This window comes from Mauremys mutica, chromosome 2, assembly GCF_020497125.1.
Source record: "Mauremys mutica isolate MM-2020 ecotype Southern chromosome 2, ASM2049712v1, whole genome shotgun sequence".
Taxonomy (NCBI): domain Eukaryota; kingdom Metazoa; phylum Chordata; order Testudines; family Geoemydidae; genus Mauremys; species Mauremys mutica.
Window position 1 is genome coordinate 13290773 of NC_059073.1, and position 21618 is coordinate 13312390.

The following is a 21618-nucleotide window of genomic DNA, read 5'->3' on the forward strand; positions in this document are numbered from 1 at the left end:
CTGGACTGAATAAACCAAACCCTGAACTCATACTTAAGCATCATTTTAGCCCAGGTAATGATTGTGTCAGAATTATCAGGGCACATCTTCAGCTTGCTATGCTACTGTGTACTCTACCTGTATAGTTTTCGCCCACATAATACCAAAAGGCAGATTTATCAGTGGTGGTCTGATTTATTTTGTTGTTACATATTCACCGCCACCAAACTTTTTAACCTGAGGAACATCAATTTATTAAATGAGGAGGAGCTGTGATATTTAATATAAATGTCAACTGCTGGCTCCGGTGTCCCACAGTACTTATATTACTATTTGTATCATTGTAATGCTGTATTTCTTAACTTTTTTTTTCTGATAATTACAGTCATCTAGTATTTCACTATGTCAACTGAAATGGCTAGTAAGATGATGATATACACAACCATGTGACATGGCATAGCATAATTATTAAAACATCTTTCCAGCCACTAGAGGTCACATTTTTTTAATATAATAAAACTCATACTAATAGCTTGCCATGTAGAAAGAATCCTGTTAAAGCAGCTAACACATGTCATAAACATATAGTTAAGGGTAGCATAAAATCCCTCTTTACCCTGTAAAGGATTAAGAAGCTCACATAACCTGGGTGACACCTGACCAAAAAGACCAATAAGGGGAGAAGATACTTTCAAATCTGTGGGGGAAGGCTTTGGTCTATGTGTCTCAGAGCCAGCCAAGAAACCAGGCAGGGAAATTGCATCATCTTAAATATAGCTGAACTAAGCATCTAGTCTTGCAGAAATAGTAAGTAATAGCAGAAAAGAAATGCGCTAGATTACCCTTTTGTTTTAGCTTGTGAATTTTCCCTGTGCTAAGAGGGAGGTTTATCCATGTTTTTGTAACTTTAAGGTTTTGCCTAGAGGGGAAATCCTCTGTGTTCTTGAGTTTTTTGTTATTCTGTAAAGTACCTACCATTCTGATTTTACAGAGGTGATTCTTTTACCATTTCTTTAATTAAAACTCTTCTTTTAAGAACCTGATTGATTTTTCATTGTTCTTAAGATCCAAGGGTTTGGGTCTGTGTTCACCTGTACCAATTGGTGAGGATATTATTCTCAAGCCTCCCCAGGAAAGGGGGTGTAGAGGTTTGGGGGCATATTTGGGGAAGGCAGGGCTCCAAGTGGCCCTCCTTGAATGTTTGTTTAAATCACTTGGTGGTGGCAGCGATACTAAGGCTAGAAAGGAATTTGTGCCTTGGGGAAGTTTTTAACCTAAGCTGGTAAAAATAAGCTTTCATGAGGTTCCCCACATCTTTACCCCAGAGTTCAGAGTGGGGAAGGAACCCTGACACACACAAACATAAAAAGGAAGATGAGAGTCCAAATTACATTGACTCGTGTTTTTTTAAATTTAATTATATTTCATAAAATGATTGTATATCTTTAGGAACCCTTTCAACTAAAAACCTGGTTTAGAGTCTATATAATTAATGTATCAGAGGGGTAGCTGTGTTAGTCTGGATCTGTAAAAGCGGCAAAGAGTCCTGTGGCACCTTATAGTCTAACAGACGTATTGGAGCATGAGCTTTCGTGGGTGAATACCCATTTCGTCCGATGCATGTCACCCACGAAAGCTCATGCTCCAATACGTCTGTTAGACTATAAGGTGCCACAGGACTCTCTGCCACTTTTATATAATTAATGTGCAACTTTGTCATTTCATGAAAATCTTTGGATCTGATTACTTGTTAATAGAACTGTTTAATCAGGGTAAACATACTTGCACAGATAGTTGTGAACTATGAATGTACATTTACTTGTATAGATGCTTCTAATCAGTACTTATGTGCTATGCACACACTAATGGTAATAATGGTCATGCTACTATAGATATGGTTATTAGCATCTGTAGCCTTTTATTTTAAAGTGAATTTTGTAATAGGGTATTATACTACTGTAGGTTCAACTCTGGCAGCTACAGTTTCAAACTTAACAGAATGAAAGTCACCTCCATTGCTTATTTTAGATTTAGGGTCTTTAGGAAGACATAAAGGCCAAGGGTAGTGACCACAGATACGTTCACAAGTACAAGGTCTATCTGTTTTACAGGTTTTATTAAAGTTACAATCAGTTATGATTATCCAAGTATAAAGAAATTCTATATAGACCTATGCACAAGTTACAAATGTAGTTATACTTACATCCTTAACAATAGCATTAGGGTTAGATGGGTCTAGAGTGACCAGATGAGAGACATGAAATATCGGGACATGGGGAGGGCGAGCGGGGGGGTCGCTGGTGGAGCCCCCCCCCCAAAATAAAAAGCCGCCGGAGCATAGGAAAAAAAATTGGTGGGGGCTGAGCACCCACCAGCAGCTCCCTGCCCCCCACCGCATCCTGCTTCTCCCTCCCTCCCTCCCAGCGCTTGTGCCACCATACCGCTGATTCGCGCAAGCCTGGGAGGGAGGAGGAGGAATACGGTGTGCTTGGGGAAGAGGCGGGGCCAGGGTGGAGATTTGGGGAGCGATCCAATGGGGCAGGGAGGGGGCGGAGTTGGGGTGGGGCCGGGGCTGAGTTGGAGGCATGAGCCCCCTTTGCCTGTGCGTAGGAGTGCAAAATATCGGGACAATTCGCGTCCCAGCCGAACATCGGTTGGGACGCAGGACAAAGAAGTAAATATCGGGACAGTCCCGATAAAATCGGGATGTCTGGTCACCCTAGATGGGTCTCTCTTGGATTGATCATCAATAGAGGGATGGTTCTTGCTGGAGTTTCCTTTAGGAAGCTCAATTTTCCCACTCTGGGCACCTTCTCTTATAATGTAATTCTGACTATACCTCATTAGCATTTCTGCACATAGTCCACTTTGTGGTTAGGGCGTGTTAGAGAAATGTGATTACCCAGGTATCTTGTAAGCAAAAAATTACTTTTATTGTTAATTTTTCACAGTATCACTCATTGGTACATCTTTTCCCATAATCTTAGGGCATTGGGTTATTCTTTGGTCGCTTACTTGCATCAGCATTTCTTCTCTCCAAGGCCTAAAATAGCTAAGCTAAAACCTTACAGGCCTCAGCCTGTAGGCCTTGCATTTTAGCCCCACTTACTTAGCTATCTAATGCATAATTATCCCTTCTAACTATGATCAGTTTTATAGTTCTATAATCCTACAATTTAACTCTATTTAACATATGATTATATGTGACATGACATATGTTAATCATAACCACAAAATAAACGAGCAATAAACTAAAATCATTGGCTACACATAATAAAAAAATCATTATTTGTTGAAGTCCTTTTGGGTTTCATTTTTATTGTCATCCCTGAGGAAAGCAGACATTCAAATTATGCAAGTTCATGACTTCAGTTATTTTTAATTCCCTAGTCAGTGTTCTAAAAATATATATAGTGCTTTATTGAGGGATGCTGTTGTGAATTTCTATGGTCTTATCAGTACAAAATAAATTTTGATTCAGTTGCTCAAATGTGCTCTGGTATTGTACATGCATTTCTGTGATCCAAAAGTTTGCATATTATGACAAGAATCAAATATAAATTTCTTGGTCTTGCCATTTGATCAACTAAAAGTTTATGGTTTAATAAATATTTTATGCTTTTTGGTTTAATATATATATATTTGGGTGGTAATCTACAGTTCACTTGACTCCTTCCCATCCATCTTAGTCTGAATTGACACCTGATTCTCCTTCTCATAACAATCACATTCTCTCACCTTCATCCAGGCCAACTGCAGTATTGATGTGCTGTCTGGTGCTTAGCCTCCCTCCTTGTTTGACCTTAAACTCTGAATCAACACTTCCACTTACTAAAAGGGCCACTCATTCAACCTTGTTTTCACTACATGCTACTTGTTTTCACTACATGCTACTCGTTTATGGTTTAATAAATATTTTATGCTTTTTGGTTTAATATATATATATATATATATTTGGGTGGTAATCTACAGTTCACTTGACTCCTTCCCATCCATCTTAGTCTGAATTGACACCTGATTCTCCTTCTCATAACAATCACATTCTCTCACCTTCATCCAGGCCAACTGCAGTATTGATGTGCTGTCTGGTGCTTAGCCTCCCTCCTTGTTTGACCTTAAACTCTGAATCAACACTTCCACTTACTAAAAGGGCCACTCATTCAACCTTGTTTTCACTACATGCTACTCGTTTTCTGACTTTTCATTCGCCTTTCCCTTTTTCTGACAATCACTTTATCTCTTCAGTATTACCCTGTTCCCTTCCATTATCCTTCAGTCCATCAGTGTGTATGATTTCTCTTCTCCTTTCCCACCCTCCTGTGCCGTTGTCACATATTCTTTTGAATCCTTCTGTTCCTCATTTCCCAACAGCCTAGAACTTGGGATCCTGCTGGGATTTGTCTTTCACCTGCTGCTCTTGCTCCTACACCTTTTCCTTTATCCCTGCCACCTTTAATCTGATAATACATAAATGTACCTCCACTCCTGGCCTGATTCCACCCATCCAGTCTTGCATCTTGGTCTATTTCTCTAACAGATCCTCAAGGATGTTTTTGCTTTCAGCTTAATATGTCTGAAAGCCTAGAAGCTAGACAAATTCAGAATGGAAATAAGGCATGGGTTTTTAACAGGGAGGGTAATTAAACATTGGGACTACATACCTAGGAATATAGTGGATACTCAATCACTTAAGACTGCATATATTTGTAAAAGAGATGCTATAGCTGAAACAGAAGCTATATGGGCTTGATACAGAAATTAACAGATAAGGTTCTATGGCTTGTGTAATTCAGGAGGTCAGACCTGGTGGTCATAATGGTTCTTCTGGGTTAAGAAATCTATGAAATTTGAACCGCTTAGAACTCCCAAGACCTCTTTGCTTCCCACCTTCTCAGTTCCTGCTGACAGCAGTGCTATCTTGTGTCACTCAGCCACACAATTTGGGTTCCTCTTCTCTTTCCCAGCACTTCCTGGTCATGTCTAAATCTTGTTCTGTAACACCTCTAAGAGCTGGCCTTTTCCTCGTCTCCACATAGTGCAAATTCTAATTCAGTGAGAGGTTTTGAAATGTTTTCTCAGCAAGAAGGTGAATTGCAATGCTTGTCGCTAGAATGCAGAGGTGGATTAGGTCAAACAAGTTTGCATTGTGAGCCAGAAGGCAGGGGAAATCATAGGCTTGATAGGAGAAGGTGCTGTCCGAACACTTATCCGATACCTAGGGCCGGCCATAGCAAGACAAGTACTTACAAAAGATAGTACGGACAAACAAACAGGAGCAAACTAAAAAAAGCAAACTAGCCTTCATCATATCCACTCAGATTATGTTGAGGAGTAAAAATTGCTTCATTAACTTGGGTATTCGGGCCAACTTTGGGAATGAGTATCAGTGTCCTGGATGCACAATTGAAATTCTAGGTGTATACTTTGCTTATTCTCAAGAAACTCAAATTCTGTCAAAACTTGCCCAGCGATAAGAAGCACCCCCAGCTCCTACCCCTTCTGCAGTTGCCAAACCCTCCTCTGCCTCAGTGTTGCAAAATGCTACCACAGGCCTTATTTGTGTAAAGCTTATTTGGCACAGGGTTCTGCAAAATATGGTGTTTTAGAAGATGTCTCTGTTGTACTCACTCTGCTGAGGCCTAATATTAGAATAGTTTGGAGAAGCACTTGGGGGCTAAGTTCCCTAAGAGTGTAGCATCTTTGTTTTCCATTGGTATTTATTAGTTTTCACATTGAAGACAAATGCAAGTTTATAAGAGAAGCTCAGAAAATTCTGGAATCTTACTGGATAAATGTAATTTTTTTTCTCTTTATGGTGATAGTTACAAGATTAATGGATTGAAAATACTCTTGTTTACTTGAGCTGATCAGTCAGATGTACAGAACTTGTCCCGGAAGGTGCTTAGTTCTAAGAGGACTAACAAATTCAAAGAAACATTTTATATAAACGATTTTTAATGATTGAATGTTGGAAAAAAGCACATGTATGGCTAGAAAATAGTTTCTGAGAAAAATATTAATAGCCATTTTTAAAGTTACTTAAATTTATAATTCATACCATTCAGCAGCATACATTTTAGAATCAGTCCTCATATTTCACTCTTGCATCTAACTGGCATAGAATGTGATTTTTTGATTTGATGGACAAGAATGTAATGGTTATGAATCAACTGTAAATTTGGAAATCACATTTCCATCCAAAAGCTTTTTATGTACTATTGTTAAAAAAATAACCTCTACAGTTATGGTGGCTTTTCTTTTTGTTGACTTTTGTGTTAACAGCACTTTATGGTCAGTTTCACAGTTTGTTGATGATCAGTTGCATCTGTTTCACACACTGCTCTTGGGAGAGCACGCATCTATGCATTCCCGCCCCCCAGCCTCTGTGAGAGGGTTTTTAACAGTAACAACTAAATTAATGAGGTGTAGTAGGCAAGTATGTACAAAAAGAACAAGAGGAAAAGATCTGTGGGTCTTAGTATGTTTGGTGCTTTCAGGCATGCTCAAAATACCCTTTATAAACTCAGCAGGGGAGCAAAAACCCTGATTTTTGTTCAAGACCTCTCAGAAAAATTCAGGGTATATTACTGAAAGTGTGTTGAATCAGAAAACAATTTTTTGTCAACTAAAAACATTGTTGCCAATGTCCCTCTAAAGGAAGAGATGTAGAATGAGAAGATGTACAGGATATTTGCAAACAAGACAGATTAGTTTGCCCTATTTTTTTTTTTTAAATTATGCATCTACGTTGGGGTGGGCAAACTTTTTGGCCCGAGGTCCACATCAGGGTATGGAAATTGTATGGCGGGCCATGAATACTCACAAAATTGGGGGTTGGCGTGTGGGCTCCAACTGGCAGTGTGAGCTCTGGGGTGTGGCCAGAAATGAGTTTAGGGTATGGGAGGGGGGTCCGGGCTGGGGCAGGGGGTTGGGGAGGGTGTGTGTGTGTGTGTGTGGGGGGGAGACATGAGGGTTTCAGCTGGGGGTGCAGGAGGGTGCTCTGGTCTGGGACCGAGGAGTTCGGAGGATGGGAGGGGGCAGGGGGGTCAGAGCACAGGAGGGAGTCAGGGATGCAGGTTCTGGGCGGCGCTTACTTCAACCAGCTCCCAGAAGCAGCGGAATGTCCCCCTCTCCAGCTCCTACACATAGGGGCAGCCAGCGGGCTCTGCATGCTGCCCTGTCTGCAGGCTCCACACCTGCAGCTCCCATTGGCTGTGGTTCCTGGCCAATGGGAGCTGCGAGGGCAATGCTTGGGGTCGGGGCAGCATGCGGAGCCCGCTGGCTGTCCATATGTGTAGGAGCCAGAGGGGGGACATGCTGCTGCTTCCGGGAACCACATGGAGTGGGGCAAGCCCCTGACCCTGTCTGGAGCTTGAGGGCTGGATTAAAACGACTGGAGGGCCGGATGCAGCCCCCAGGCCGTAGTTTGCCCACCCCTTATCCACATAATGTTTCTCATATAAGAACAATCAATCACATCCCAACCTGTTCTGTTTCTTGCCTAAACCTTTTTATTGGGAAGGGGTAGGCTGTGGAAAAAAATGGGTACATACATAATTTGCCATCAGTATTACAATCAAAGTGTACTTAATATAGTGGTAATATCTTATCTAGAGCAGGCCTGGAATACATGAGTTATTTATGGAAGGGTGTAAAGTTTTCTGAGTACTCATAATGTCTAAGAATGGGAACTGGTGCAGTATTACTGCTGTAAAAAACACAGCACAAGATTTTCCAAGCGGAAAAACATCTCCCAACTACCACCTCCCTTCCCCCCACATCTGTGTTTTCAAGTAAATGGTATTGACACTGATTCAGACTTCTTTGTCAATGGTAATCTAAAGATTTCTAAGCACTAGAGGGCAATGTTGGACAAATATTGTTGAGTTCTACTAATGGCAAGTAGCAAAATATCAGACTAGAGATTTATACATGCTAGATATGTCGTATTGTGATGGTTATCTGTGTTGATTTAGATTTAAAGTTAAGCATCTTGGCTTCAGCCTTAGCATTGGAACTCTTATGCACAGTAAGGTTTATTTTAGTTGTTTTCCCTTTGACTGAGAAATCTTTTACATTTTTCCTCTTGTCTTTGTACTTAAACACTACAAAGTTTTTTTTACCAGATAATGGCACATAATGGTGGCAGTGCCTGATGTATGACGATACACTTGAAGCTGTTTCTCTTACACAGTGACAGTCTCTTCCTAATGCTTATTTTGCTTCTCCCTTCGGAACGAATGGTAATTCTGTAGAAAGGTTCTTAGGTTCAGACAGTGTTTAAGAATTAAGAGTCTTAGAATGAGACTACACTGCCACTGCATTATAACAGTTGCAATGATTGCTAGTTTTATGTTATCAACACAGTGTAATTTTGGATACCATGTGACAAATTGCGATAGAGACGTGGGTGATGTACCGGTAATATCTTTTATTGTACCGACTTCTGTTGGTGAAAGAGAAAAGCTTTAGAGCTTGCACAGACCTCTTCAGGTCATTTTGAGGTAAGCTTTCTTTAAAAAAAAAAAAAACCAAAAAAACCAAAACCTAACCTCTTTCCTGTACTGCTCTATAGTTAAACAGTCTGTTATTCCTCTTACATGAAATAATTCAGTATTCCCATTTAATTTTAGCAATTTTTCACCTGTGACATTTTATTTAGGTAGTTATTAGGGCTGTCAAGTGATTAAAAAAATTAATCACGATTAATCACGCGATAAAAATATCCATCACATTGTTGTTAATAGATTACCATTTAAAATATTTTTGGATGTTTTCTACATTTTCAAATATATTAATTTCATTTACAACACAGAATACAAAGTGTACAGTGCTCACGTTATACTTTTGATAAATATTTGCACTGTAAAAAACAAAAGAAATAGGATTTTCCAATTCACCTAATACCAGTACTGTAGTGAAATCTCTTTATCATGAAAGTTGAACTTACAAATGTAGAATTATGTCCAAAAAAATACTGCATTCAAAAATAAAACAATGTAAAACTTTAGAGCCTACAAGTCCAATCAGTCCTACTTCTTGTTCAGCCATCGCTCAGGCAAACAAGTTTGTTTACATTTGCAGAAGATAATGCTGCCTGCTTCTTGTTTACAATGTCACCTGAAAGTGAGAACAGGCATTTGCATGGCACTGTTGTAGCCAGTGTCACAAGATACTTACATGCCAGATGTGCTAAAGATTCATATTTCCCTTGATGCTTCAACCACCATTCCAGAGGACATGCATCCATGCTGCTGATGGGTTCTGCTCGACAACGATCCAAAGCGGTGCGGACCGATGCATGTTCATTTTCATCATCTGAGTCAGATACCACCAGCAGAAGATTGATTTTCTTTTTTGGTGGTTCAGGTTCTGTAGTTTCTGCATCAGAGTGTTGCTCTTTTAAGACTTCTGAAAGCATGCTTCACACTTCATCCCTCAGATTTTGGAAGGCACTTCAGATTCTTAAATCTTGGGTTGGGTGCTGTAGCTATCTTTAGAAATTTCACATTGGTATCTTCTTTGCATTTTGTCAAATTTGCAGTGAAAGTGTTTTTAAAGCAAACAACATGTGCTGGGACTGTTATAACATGAAATATATTGTAGAATGTGGGTAAAACAGAGCAGGGGACATACAATTCTCCCCCAAGGAGTTCAGTCACAAATTAACGCATTATTTTTTTAATGAGTGTCATCACCATGGAAGTATGTCCTCTGGAATGATGGCCAAAGCATGAAGAGGCATATGAATCTTTAGCGCATCTGGCACATAAATATCTTGCAATGTCACCTACAACATTGCCATGCGAGCACCTATTCTCACTTTCAGGTGACAATGTAATTAAGAAGTGGGCAGCATTATCTCCTGTATATGTAAACAAACTTGTTTCTCTTAGTGATTGGCTGTGGCTGTAGTCGGAGCTCTGTGTGGTTTTCACGTCAGAATCCCTCTATTTTTAGTGACTTTTCTAGGTGAATATAGTTAATTAGTACCCTTAATATAGTGTTAGTTAGATTTAATGTTAGATAGCTGTGGTTTAACTATTTTCCAAGGTTTAAACCTTGTCCGTCTTGTGGGGGAATTTATCCACAACGATCCCCACATGTGGTGCGTGCTATGCCTAGGTGAAGTCCACATCAAGGAGCTGTGTTTGATTTGCAGATTGTTCACCAAACGGACTCAGGTGGTAAGGGATCCTTGTCTGAAGCAGCACTTGCTCAACCAGGCCATCTGGCCTGCTTTAGTACGGAGGCCCTTATTAGATCGGAGGTCACCCTCGGGTTCTGAGAGTGCCGCCATTTTGCATGCGGGAACTGGTGCATCTCTGAAGAGATGGAGGAGTCGTTCCCCCATCAAGTGTGCAGAGGGAAAAGGTTGCATAAGATAAACCAAGGCCACTCCAGGTCACACTGGGTCTCATCTTCCTCCTCCAGAAGGAGTGGTGGGTCAGCATGGGGTGAATGCCGGTGTGCAGGTTGGAGCAGGTCCTGTCATCTGCTCCCTGGTACTGTGCAAGGAGGTCAGAGACCTTGTACCATTGATTCCAGTTCCAGCTCTGTTGCTTCCAGTACTGACAAGGATGATGCCAGCACCGGCTGTTTGTGCACCAGTAGAGTATCAGGTGGCAATGGACCTTTCTGTCCTGACCTTGCTGTTGGTCCAGGACTTTGTAGGGGCTGCATATTTTTTAGCCCCATTGGCTGGGTGGGCTGCTGAATCTGTGAGTCTGTCAGCACCATACTCCAGTGTTTCCGTTTTACAATCAGTGGAAATGGTGCTGTGCTCAGCGCAATGGACCTCCCTGGCACCAGGACTGTATTTGTCACCCCTGTGACCGGTTCCACCCATGTTACCATGGTGGTACTTGCTATCCTCCAGTTCGGCACTGTTCGTTGCCTCGGTAGCACTGCTGACCTCGGGGTCAACACTGCTTCCAGCACTGGAAATTATGGTGACTAAGTGACACTGGCACTGTTTCTGCTGTTGGTGCCAGCTCTCTCATCTTTCTGGGTTACAGATGAGTCAGACCAGTTGCTCGCACCCTCAGGATTGGCTCCATATTTATTTCTAAAGCTTGGGACTCTTTGTTGTCCAGGTCAGGATTTTCCTTCTCTTGCTCTCCATCTCCAAACCTGCATCAGGGGCTGTTCATGGAGCACTATGGGTACCAGGATTGGTGCTCATCTCACAATTGGGACAGGTTCCAGCCCCATGCCTACTGGCCACCAATGCCCTATCTGTACCAGTGTCCTGCATGGAATCTGTGGAATGCTCAGTTGCGGAGGCCCCATTCATTGTTTCAGTTGAAGGCAAGATCACTGACCAGATCTGTGGCAGTGGCCGTCAATCCACCACAGGCCAAGGCACCGGTGAGCCTTCCCCAGCGGAGCCTCCAGTATTGTCCTGTTGAGGCCCATCAGTCCTGGAGCAGGATCTGGCTCTGGCTCAGTTAACTGCTTCATCTTCATCCCTGGATAATTCTGCAGAGCCTAGCTCTTCCTTGCTTTTGGTACCAGAGGATTTCAAGGTATACCAGAACTTTTTCCAGCATCTGGCCGCTTCCTTAGATAGTCAAGCGGAGTTCCTGTAAGAGATCACACACAAGTTAGTGGGTATCTTGCAGCCATCTGCGCCTGGGAGAGTCACCTTTCCTATTAATGATGTGCTCCTTGAGCCTGCTAAGGTCCTCTGGAGCACACCAGCTTCGATAACTACCAGCATCAAAGCACAGAGAGAAGTGCTATTTTGTTGTGGTGCAGGGATTTGAGGGATTTGAGTCCCATCTTCCCCCAGATTCCCTGGTTGTAACTGTGGTAAATGATAGACCAGATGTTGAAGTCTGTGCTGGACTTCATGGGTACTTTGGCCAGGGTGATGGCCTTGGTGGTGACCATGAGAAGGGCTTCCTGGCTGCAGAATTCAGACATTGCTCCCAATGTGCTGCAGGCCAAAGAGGATTTTCCCTTTGATGGCCAAGTGCTGTTTTTGGACAAGGTGGAAGAGTCTCTGCAGACCTTCAAGGATTCTAGGGCTACACTATAGTCCTTTTGGGTGTACACACAGGCTGTGCAGAGGCGCCACTATGGTGGTCGTCGTCGTCATCAGCATTATCTGTAGCACACGTTTGGTCAGCCTTTCCTTCCCCCCGAGACAGCGAGACTAACCCAGAAAGGAGCATAGATCCCATAAACGGAGACAGTTGAGTCGAGTGTTCAGCTAGTACACACACCCTCCCCTGGTGCCTCCCAAACACCCATTTTGACTTCTTCGTCCAGAGCAGTGTTTTAGTCATCACTCCTTTTTCCTCACCCCTCTCTTTGGGGACAGGTTGACCCACTTTCACAGTGCTTGGGGTTCGATCACCACTACCAGCAGGTTCCTAAGCACTGCCAGATCAGGCTATGCCATGCAGTTCCTCTCCATCCCTCCCCACTGTCCCCTTTCAGGGACCCCCTCATGAGATACCACTCCTCGAGCCAATTCATGCTCTATTGGCTTTGGGAGCCATGGAGGAGGTTCTATTGGAACACACTGGAGACATGGCTTCTATTCCTGGTTCTCTGATACCCAAATCTATGGGGTGGAGGAGACCCATTCTCGACCGTTGTGGCTTCAATGAATGTATCAGATACATGACGTTCCAAACAGTTATCCTATCGACAATTTTCCGTGCATTATCTCAAAACAATTGGTTTGCTGCTCTGGACCTTCAGGGCTTTACTTTCATGTTGTGATTTTGCCTGGCCACAGAAAATTCCTTCGACTCGTATTGAAGTGCCATTTTCGGTATATGGTGCCTCCATTTGACATCTCTTGTGCCTCTCAGGTTTTTACCAAATGCATGATTGTTGTGATAGCATATTTCAGGAAGAAAGGAATGCACATCTTCCTGTATCTGGACCACTGGTTATTGAGGGGCAGATTTAGAAAGGAAGTCCTTGCTCACGTTGACACTGCATTGTACTTGCTTGACCAACTTGGTCTCATCCTAAACACCAGGACGTCAACTTTGGTTCCCACTCAGAAAATTGAGTTTATTGGGCCCTAATAGACTCTGAGTTCTAGAACATTTCTGCTGACTGACCATTTTCAGGTGATTTGTCACCTTTACCTCAGTCTGCAGTCTCAGCCTTCTGCAAGAGTTTGGATGTGTCTGAGGCTCTTAAGCCACATGTCCATGCGGGTAGTCCAGTGTGCAAGGTATGTGGCTCCCCCCCTTCAAATGTGGCTCAGGGTGGTTTACCGTCTGACTCTTCGGCTTCTGGACAGATTGGTGCATCTTTCTTGACTGGTCCTGGATGTCTTGTGGTGGTGAATGCATCCAGAGATGTTTGGCAGGGCATTCCTTTGTCTGTCCCTTGTCAAACAGGTCTGTTGTCACTGACGCCTCCCTTTAGGGTTGGGGAGCACACCTGAGGTCACTGGAAGTTCAAGGTTTGTGGTTGGAGCAGGAGTCTTCACTGCATCTCAACATGCTGGTGCTTTGGGCAATTGTTCAATGCATGTCATGCTTCTCTGGATTGTATCAAGGCTCAGTGGTTCACATACTTACTGAAAATACCACGAGATGTATTATATGAACAAGTGAGAGGGAGTGCACTGAAAATACCACCGAGATGTATTATATGCACTTCAGGATGCCAAGAGGCAGTCAAGTTGTGCCAGTTCTGCATTGAGGAGAGCATTGCTCCACTAGCTAACCATTTGCCTGGGGTCAAGAATTATCTCGCGGACCATCTCAGCAGGGATTTTTCCTTGAGTCATGATTTGTTTCTGAAGACGAGCATCCTCCAGATTATCTTCTGCGACTGGATCCTTCTGATGATCCATCTCTCTGCTTCAAGGGACAACTGGAAATGTCACCTGTTCTGCTCTTGAGGGGTCTCAGTCCGGGCTCCCTGTCTGATGCTTTTCTATCTCAGGTGGAAGTTGGTTCTCCTGTATGCTTTTCTCCAGATCGTCCCAGAGGTCATTCTCAAGGTGACAGTGGATTGGGCTAAACTCATTCTCATTGCCCTGGCATGGCTGAGGCAGTGCTGTTTCTCTGACCTTCATGCTCTGTCAGGTCAGCCTCTCATACCCCTTCCTCTCCATCCTGACCTACTCACATGGAATCATGGTTGCACACTGCATCCCACACACCGCTCCCTGCATCTCATGATGTGACTACTTTGTGGTTAAATGAGGAGGAAGAGTGGTGTTTGGCAGCTGTTCAACAGTTCCTACTCAATAGTAGAAAGCCTTATATCAGAATGGCCTATGCAGCAAAATGGAAGCAGTCTTAGGTCTGGTCATTGGCCTGCAGAATGCAATTGATGCTGGCTTCCATCCAGGACATCTTGGAGTACCTGCTGCACCTTCAGTCATTCAGACTGGCACTTAACTCATTGAAAATGCATCTGGCAGCGATATCAGCTTTTCATCACTCCCATTCAGGGAAGATCAGTGGTAGCAAGATTCTTTAAAGGGCTTCTTCCTTTCCATCCTCAGTCCGAGAACTCGTTCTTCTGTGGAATCGTAATGCGCTATTAGAGGCTTTAATGGGCCTCTCTTGAAGCCCCTGGCATCTTGTCCTTTTCCAATTTTGTCCGAAGACTGCATTTCAGCTAGCCATAACATCTGCAATGAGAGTCAGAGACTTGCAGGCTCTGATAGTAGAGCCTCCTTACATACATTTCTCCAAAGACAGTGACTTGATGACCAGACTCCCAATTTTTGTCTTAAGTGCTTTTTCAGTTTCATTTGAATCAGGTAGTATATTTATCTATATTCCTTCTTAAGCCACATTCATCTCTGGAAGAGCAGTGTCTCCATCCATTAGATGTCAGACAATGTCTAGCCTCGTATCTGGACAGGACTAAGCCATTTCATGCTTTGCCTTGTCTGTTAGTCCTATGCAGATCATATGAGGGGTGGTCAAGTGGTCTCTTCAGCGATGACCTCTAAATAGATAACATCCTGTACTACAAGTGCATATGAAATAGCTTTTGGCTCAGTGATTGCGAACTCATTCTCAGTGATTGCGAACTCATTGCGAGAGCACAAGCAATGTCAACAGCAGTCCTCTTCTCAATATTGGACATTTGCCAGGCCATGTGGTCATTTATACGTACATTTACAAACCATTATGCCGTTATCACATCATTCAGGGCGGATGCAAGTTTTGTGAGGGTGGTCCTTCAGTCCTTGTTTAGTAGACTCCGAGCCCCGCCTCATGTGGTGGGCACTGTTTGTGAATCACCTAAGTGGAACACACGGCTGCATCTCTCCTCAAAGGAGGAGGAACAGTTATTTACTGTATATGTGGTTCTTTGAGGTGTGAAGCGCACACACATTCCATGATCCATCCTCTGTCCCCTCTGTTTTCAGTGCGAAGGAACTGAGGGAGGCCAGGGTGATGCTGCCTCTTATAGCCTGGGGCTGGCTATGGCCACAAGGCATGAGCACTGCCCCTCTGTGGATACTGGTAGGCAAAATTCTCTGAATCTAGGTGAAATACGTGTCTGCATCACCTCTTGAAGAAGCACAGTTACAGTAAATACGTTTTTCATTTACCGGATATACTTAAAACTTGAAGGACTTGTACATAAGGGAAAACTTGAAAGAAAAGCAATGCTTATGTAAAAGGCAGTTCGTTTGTATTTCCTTTGCTGATTTTGTAGAGTTTTTGGTTAATTTTTTTTCTCATAATCCAGCTTCTCTTTCTAGCTGAGTCTGTAATGAAGTTAATTCTCTTTTATAAGACCAGTTTTTTCTTATGGAAATTGTGATGTCACATTCATAATTGTGGTTTCCCTGCAGGGTCATGTAGTAGAAGCAGATGGTTTCTGAAGGGGACTAACTTTGTTCTATACACACTATCCACTCCATGCATCTGATGAACTGGGTTTTAGCCCACGAAAGCTTATGCCCAAATAAATTTGTTTGTCTCTAAGGTGCCACAAGGACTCCTCGTTGCTTTTACTATCAGTAAAGTGAGTTAAAATAGCAAAAAGGTGGTTGTTCTAAATGAAATTTGAGTTTTAATTTCCCTAAAGCATTTGGAGTTGCTTAAGGAAATATTAAGGACTGCTTTATTCTCTTTGGAACAAAATGATCTGTTTGGATTTTATGTACTGCACTACTTACCCAGGGAGGACCATTTCCTGTGAATTCCCATCCCCAACTATATGTATTATTAGAATTGAACAATACTATGAAATTAAATAAGTAAAGGTATTAATGAAAATATCACCAGTGGACATGGGGGAAAAATAAAATGTTTCGAAGGGCAGTGGAAAACAAATCTTAAAACAAACATTTTTGGAAGGATTATGAAGTCCCAAATTTAAGGGTTGAGGCTTTTGGAACCAATATTGAGAGTAAATATACTTTATCTGAATGATGTGCTGACAATATTCAGCTAAGTAGTAAAGAGTGGCTTGCTCCCTCAGGCACATCCCTTCTAGAACATGTATATGGCAAAAATATAGATGAATGGATGTAATAAGATTTTTTTAATGGCTGCACTTGGAGTTGCTGTGGAAGGATGTTAGAAGACTGACTGGTAGGAAGGAACTGCCTTTTCTTAGCTTTGGAAGCCTTGCAGGAGGAAGACTGGTGAACCTTGATCTGGTGTCAGATCACTGGGACTAATTTACACAAGATGACAACCAAGATATCTGCTAGACTGGATAAAATTGGGGGATGGGGAAGATAAATTGACTTCATTTCAAAATGTATAGCAGTTGAAGAACAGATGGCTGTGGTCCAAATTAGGTTGAGCCAAGTTTTATGTTGTGCCTGAGGAGATTTTGGGCAGATAGAATAATTGGGCTGTGGAAAGTAAGGTTTGAAAAATAAGGCTCCTAAAATCAATGCCAGAACTAGAGCTGTATGGAGAGCTTTCCACCACCCAAACCCCAGAGAACACATGGAGATCTGTCAGAGCTTTATTGACCAGATAGCAGACAATAAGATTATCAGAGAAGAGTTTCCACAGAACACCCGTGGAATTGCAAAGCACCAGATGCTGAAGTGCAAAACCGGGCTGCTGTGATTGAGTGCTGCTACATCACAAGACATGGAGCCACAGAGATCCATTTAGCAGCTGAGACACATTCTGCTATGCTGGAGTTGGCTTCTTGTGCTAAGTCTATATTAGCAGCAAAGAATCCTGTGGCACCTTATAGACTAACTAAGTCTATATTGTATCTGGGAATGAGCCTGGGTCCATAGGCTTGTGGTAGGGTGCTAAAAACAGCTGTTTAGATATTGTGGCTCAGGCTGGAGCTCATGCTCGAGCAGCACCCCTACCTAGCTTGAGAACCCGAGCTCCAGCCTGAGCTGCATGTCTACACCACTATTTTTAGTGGGCTACTGTGAGCCACGCCAGCACAAGTCTGTGGACCAGGACTGGGTTACTTGCTCTCAGATGCAGTGTAGATATACCCTGGAGGAACTGAACAACGCAATACCCAAAGGAGCTCTGAAAGTGTCTGTTAAAGTGGAGAGTGAGAACCGCAAGCTATGTGAAAAGTTAATCTTTTCTTAGCTGAGAAAATTCTCCAGGTACTGAAGACCCACAGGCTAGTATCAGCTCAGTGGAGTTCATTCAGGTTTTCAGATAAGTCTGAATATTTTTTAAAATGTTTCAAAATTAAGGACCGTTAACTAGACTGGGGTAGTGCATGTCACATTTCAGCTAGAATGATTTTTTTACAGGAGAATTACAAAATCCTTTTAAAGCTAAACATAGAAGTAATAAATGCTGAGAGATCTTTAACTTGCTACAGCATTAGCCGATTACATAATAACAGAAGTTGCATTGAGTAGAAATTATTTTTATTTTACCAGACTACGCTATTTTAACAATTTGACTATATTTGCCCCTCTAAATTTAAATTACACTTTAAGTCATGACAGACTTTTCCATTATTTGTCACTATGCAAATTTTTTTTTATGTGGTCGTTTGGTTTTGAGGCTTGTCTTCATGCATAAAAGTGATTTATATTTGGAAATTTACTACACTAGATAATCATTGCAAGCATGTTGTGACTATTATAAACACTGTATTCTAACTAGGCATAATTAACCTATGCTACTACAGTTTACTATACATCAGAATTTCCATGAAAACTTGTTGCATATTGATTCAATCTAAAGTGAAATTTTAATTGAACTTAATTATAGTATGTTTTTTTTGTCCTAACTCTCTCATGCTCCCCCACAACATTGGCAAAGTTTTTAATGTTTTAAGTAGTCTGTTACATTTATGCTTATATGGATTTGATTTATATATTTTGTAGGCATTTAGCTTTTAGAATATATCTAAACATTGTTTTTCAGTTTTCATATTTTTTATATACATGTGTAACTGGCTATTTTTTGTTTTGTTTTATAGTTATGTAACTATCATTAGAATATAGTTATATATTTATATAACTGTAAAACAAAACAAACTCAGTTACTAATATAGGAAAGAGTGGCTCTCAGTTGAGATTCATAACAAATTCAGAAATAATACAGTATACTCCCATTTATCTGAAACTCTATTTGAACGTTCGCATTAGCTGCAGAGGGCATGTCTCTCATGCTGGAAGACAAGAAAGGGATTTGGATAATGCAGAGGTTGGGATAAAAAAGCAGAGACCCCTGGCCAGGACTGTGAGGTGTGAGAGAATGACGAGCCCCCAGCTATGTGGGAGGTGTCCTGCTGCTGAATGGCTCCTTTGGCAGTGCAGGGAGTCCTCTGCAGCTCTGCCATCATGGGAATGAGTGAACAGAGCCATGGCAGCGGAGCTACAGAGGGTTCCCTGTGCTGGCAGGGATTGGGTTTCAGCAGCCCTGTGTCAGTGGAGAGAACCCTCTGCAGCTCTGGTCATGGGAGCAAGTGAGTGCGGCAGAGCAGAGATCCAGACCAAGACTTGGAGGAAGAGCCTCGGCAACAGGGGAGGCCACCCCATTGATGAATGGCTCCTTCCCTCTCTATTATCTGAACTCCTAGTTATGTGAATAAAATCTGTCCCCTATGTTGTTCGGATAATCAGTTGTATACTGTATTTGTTAATTTTTTTAATTGAAGGTGAAATATATTTGACAGCAAATGTGTGCACAAGTACAACTGATGTAGTTTTAACTTTGGCAGGACCGTTGCACATTTAGGAATGTTATCTTAAACTTGCCCCGTCTGAGGCCATGTCTACGCTACAAATTGTGGTCATCAGAAGTTAAATTGATGTACAGCTGCCCAAATTTGTATATTGCTCAGAGGCATGTGTGCTTGGCTGCTTTTGTTGTTGCTGCATCCACTCACCAGGAATGCTTGCGTTGCTGCAAAGCGTGGTGCACCACGGGTAGGTGTCTCAGTGTGCCACGCATCCTACCTTTTACCCTGCCACACATCACTATCCAGTGACTGTTCAGTGCCTTTTGGGAAACTTTTGCAATGTGTCAGAATCATTTTTATCCCATAACAGGGATCTCTGGGAGCTAGGGTCAAGTCCCCAGCTTGGAACTTTCTCAGAATGCCATGTATATCACATAATTGTTGTGCCTTTTTTTAAATTTCTCAAACCCATATGACACTTCTTGGTGTCTGGCATCTCTAAGAGAAGCATGGAACTGTCAGAGTTCTGCAGTGTTCCTATGGGAATGTTGCAAATACATAATGCACGCTTGACCTTCAGGAACTACCGCAACAGTGGAGGTCATGAGTGTTTCTTTGAGGACAGTTTGCTGAGGGACATAGGAAAAAAACAATTCTAGGTTGTTCATGGTGTACATGGAGCTGCTGCAGCTGGTGGAGGGCTGCTCCTCAGCCCGAGAAACAAGCTGGTGGGATCACAGGTTTGGGATGATGAGCTGTAGCTGCAGATCCTTTGCCTACAAAAGGCCACATTATTGGGTCTGACTACTGACTCTGATTAGACTCTGGCAGAGTCTCAAATGGATCCTGGCTTGCGGTATGGCTGGAGTCCCCTGTCCTGTCTTCTTGCTCCTCCTTCTCACTTTCACAGTGGGGTCTCTGCCAAGTATGGCATGCTGTTTATTGTAAAAGTGGTAGGTCTGCAGGGCAGCACCAGATCTGTGGTGGGCCTTGTGGTTCCCTGGTGAATTTCACTTTCACACAGCACTCCTGCTGATCCCTGTCCTACCCTTTACCCTGCATCTCCTGCACAATATTCTTGTAGTTGTCCATGTTTCTACAACTGGTCTATAGCTGTGCTTGCAGAGCGTCGTCTTTGCACAGGCTCAGGAGATCCAGTACTGCTTGTCTACTGCAGGTAGGAGTGCATCTAGTAGATGGAGCCAGTGTGTTTGGCTGGACAGTTGCACACAACTGGAGTTTGCTGCTTGGTGTGCTTGCCAAGGTGTGCAATTAAGAAAGGGGTATTTCAAAAACACGTGAGGTAATAGTACAAAATTCTGACCAGAGTGGTCACTGTCTCAGGGAATGGGGCATTGTGGGACAGCTGCTAGAGGATTGTTAGGATCTCCATAGGTCATGCGGTGTCTACACTCGAACTGTGTTGACCTCAGTAGGTTGACTATGACACTACACTGTTCTTGGAGGTGGGTTTTTTGTGTCACTATAATGGTATGCTTGTCAGCTGGAGACAAATTTGCATGTAAATACATGCTCACACTGATTCATCCTAACTTTATAGTGTAGCCCAGACCCCAAGTTAGTAATGACAGTTTATTATCTACTGTGATATCAAACATTCTCCAGGGGTTTTATCTGGCAGGAAGATATGAATGATTATATATTACAATTGATAACATGGACATCCTCTAGTTCAGGGGTCCCCAACCCCCGGGTACCGGTCCGCGGCCTGTTAGGAACCGGGCCGCGAACCGACGCCTAGCACATCAAGCGGCGTGTCTCCGGCAAGGCCCCTGAGGCCCACCCCCTCAGAGCCGTGTGGTGAGGGGGCGGGTCTGCGAGCTCCGGGCTGAGCTCAGCTGCCTCCGCTCGGCATGGAGCTCCCAGCCCCGCCCCCTCACCACGCGGCTCTGAGCGGGATCGAGCTCAGGCCCCACCGGAGGCACGCTGCAGCTGTCGGGCGAGGCGCTGAGGCTCCGGGTGAGGAGGGAGCCGGGGGTAAGAGGCTGGGGCCGGGGGGGTTGGCTAAGGGGCAGGGAGTCCTGGGGACAGTCAGGGCACAGAGAGGGGGCGGAGGTTGGGGGAGCGGTCAGGGGGCAGGGAATGGGGGGGGTTGGATAGTGGGTGTTCCGGGGAGGGTCTGTCAGGACTCAGCGGGGGGGGGGGAAATAGGGATTGGGGCAGTCAGGGGACAGGGAGCAGGGGTGGAGTCCCAGGGTGGTGGGGGTCTCTGGGGGATGGTGAGGGGACAAGGAGCAGGATGGTGAGGGGATTCTGAGGGGGGCGGGCAGTTGGGGGGACAGGAAGTGGGTGGGGGTCAGATAGGGGGCAGGTCCGCGGAAATTTTTTTTTCGACGAAACCGGTCCCTGGTGCCAAAAAGGTTGGGGACAGCTGCTCTAGTTAACTAAGAAACGCCTTCCTTTCAGCTTCAGTGCAGCAGAGATAGTCTCAATATATTTTTTTCTGTAAAACAAGATAATTTCTTGCAAGGTGTAAAACTTCAGTCTGGGTCTGAGACACCCAAGGACCCCTTGATGCCAGCTGGCAGA

At 43.3% G+C, this 21618-nt stretch overlaps 1 protein-coding gene across 6 annotated transcripts in view; it reads left to right on the top strand.

The window, feature by feature from the left end:
* Positions 1-21618, top strand: part of TRAPPC9 (trafficking protein particle complex subunit 9) — an 819600-nt gene that overhangs the window by 96447 nt on the left and 701535 nt on the right. The gene's annotated exons all lie outside the window — the stretch shown is intronic.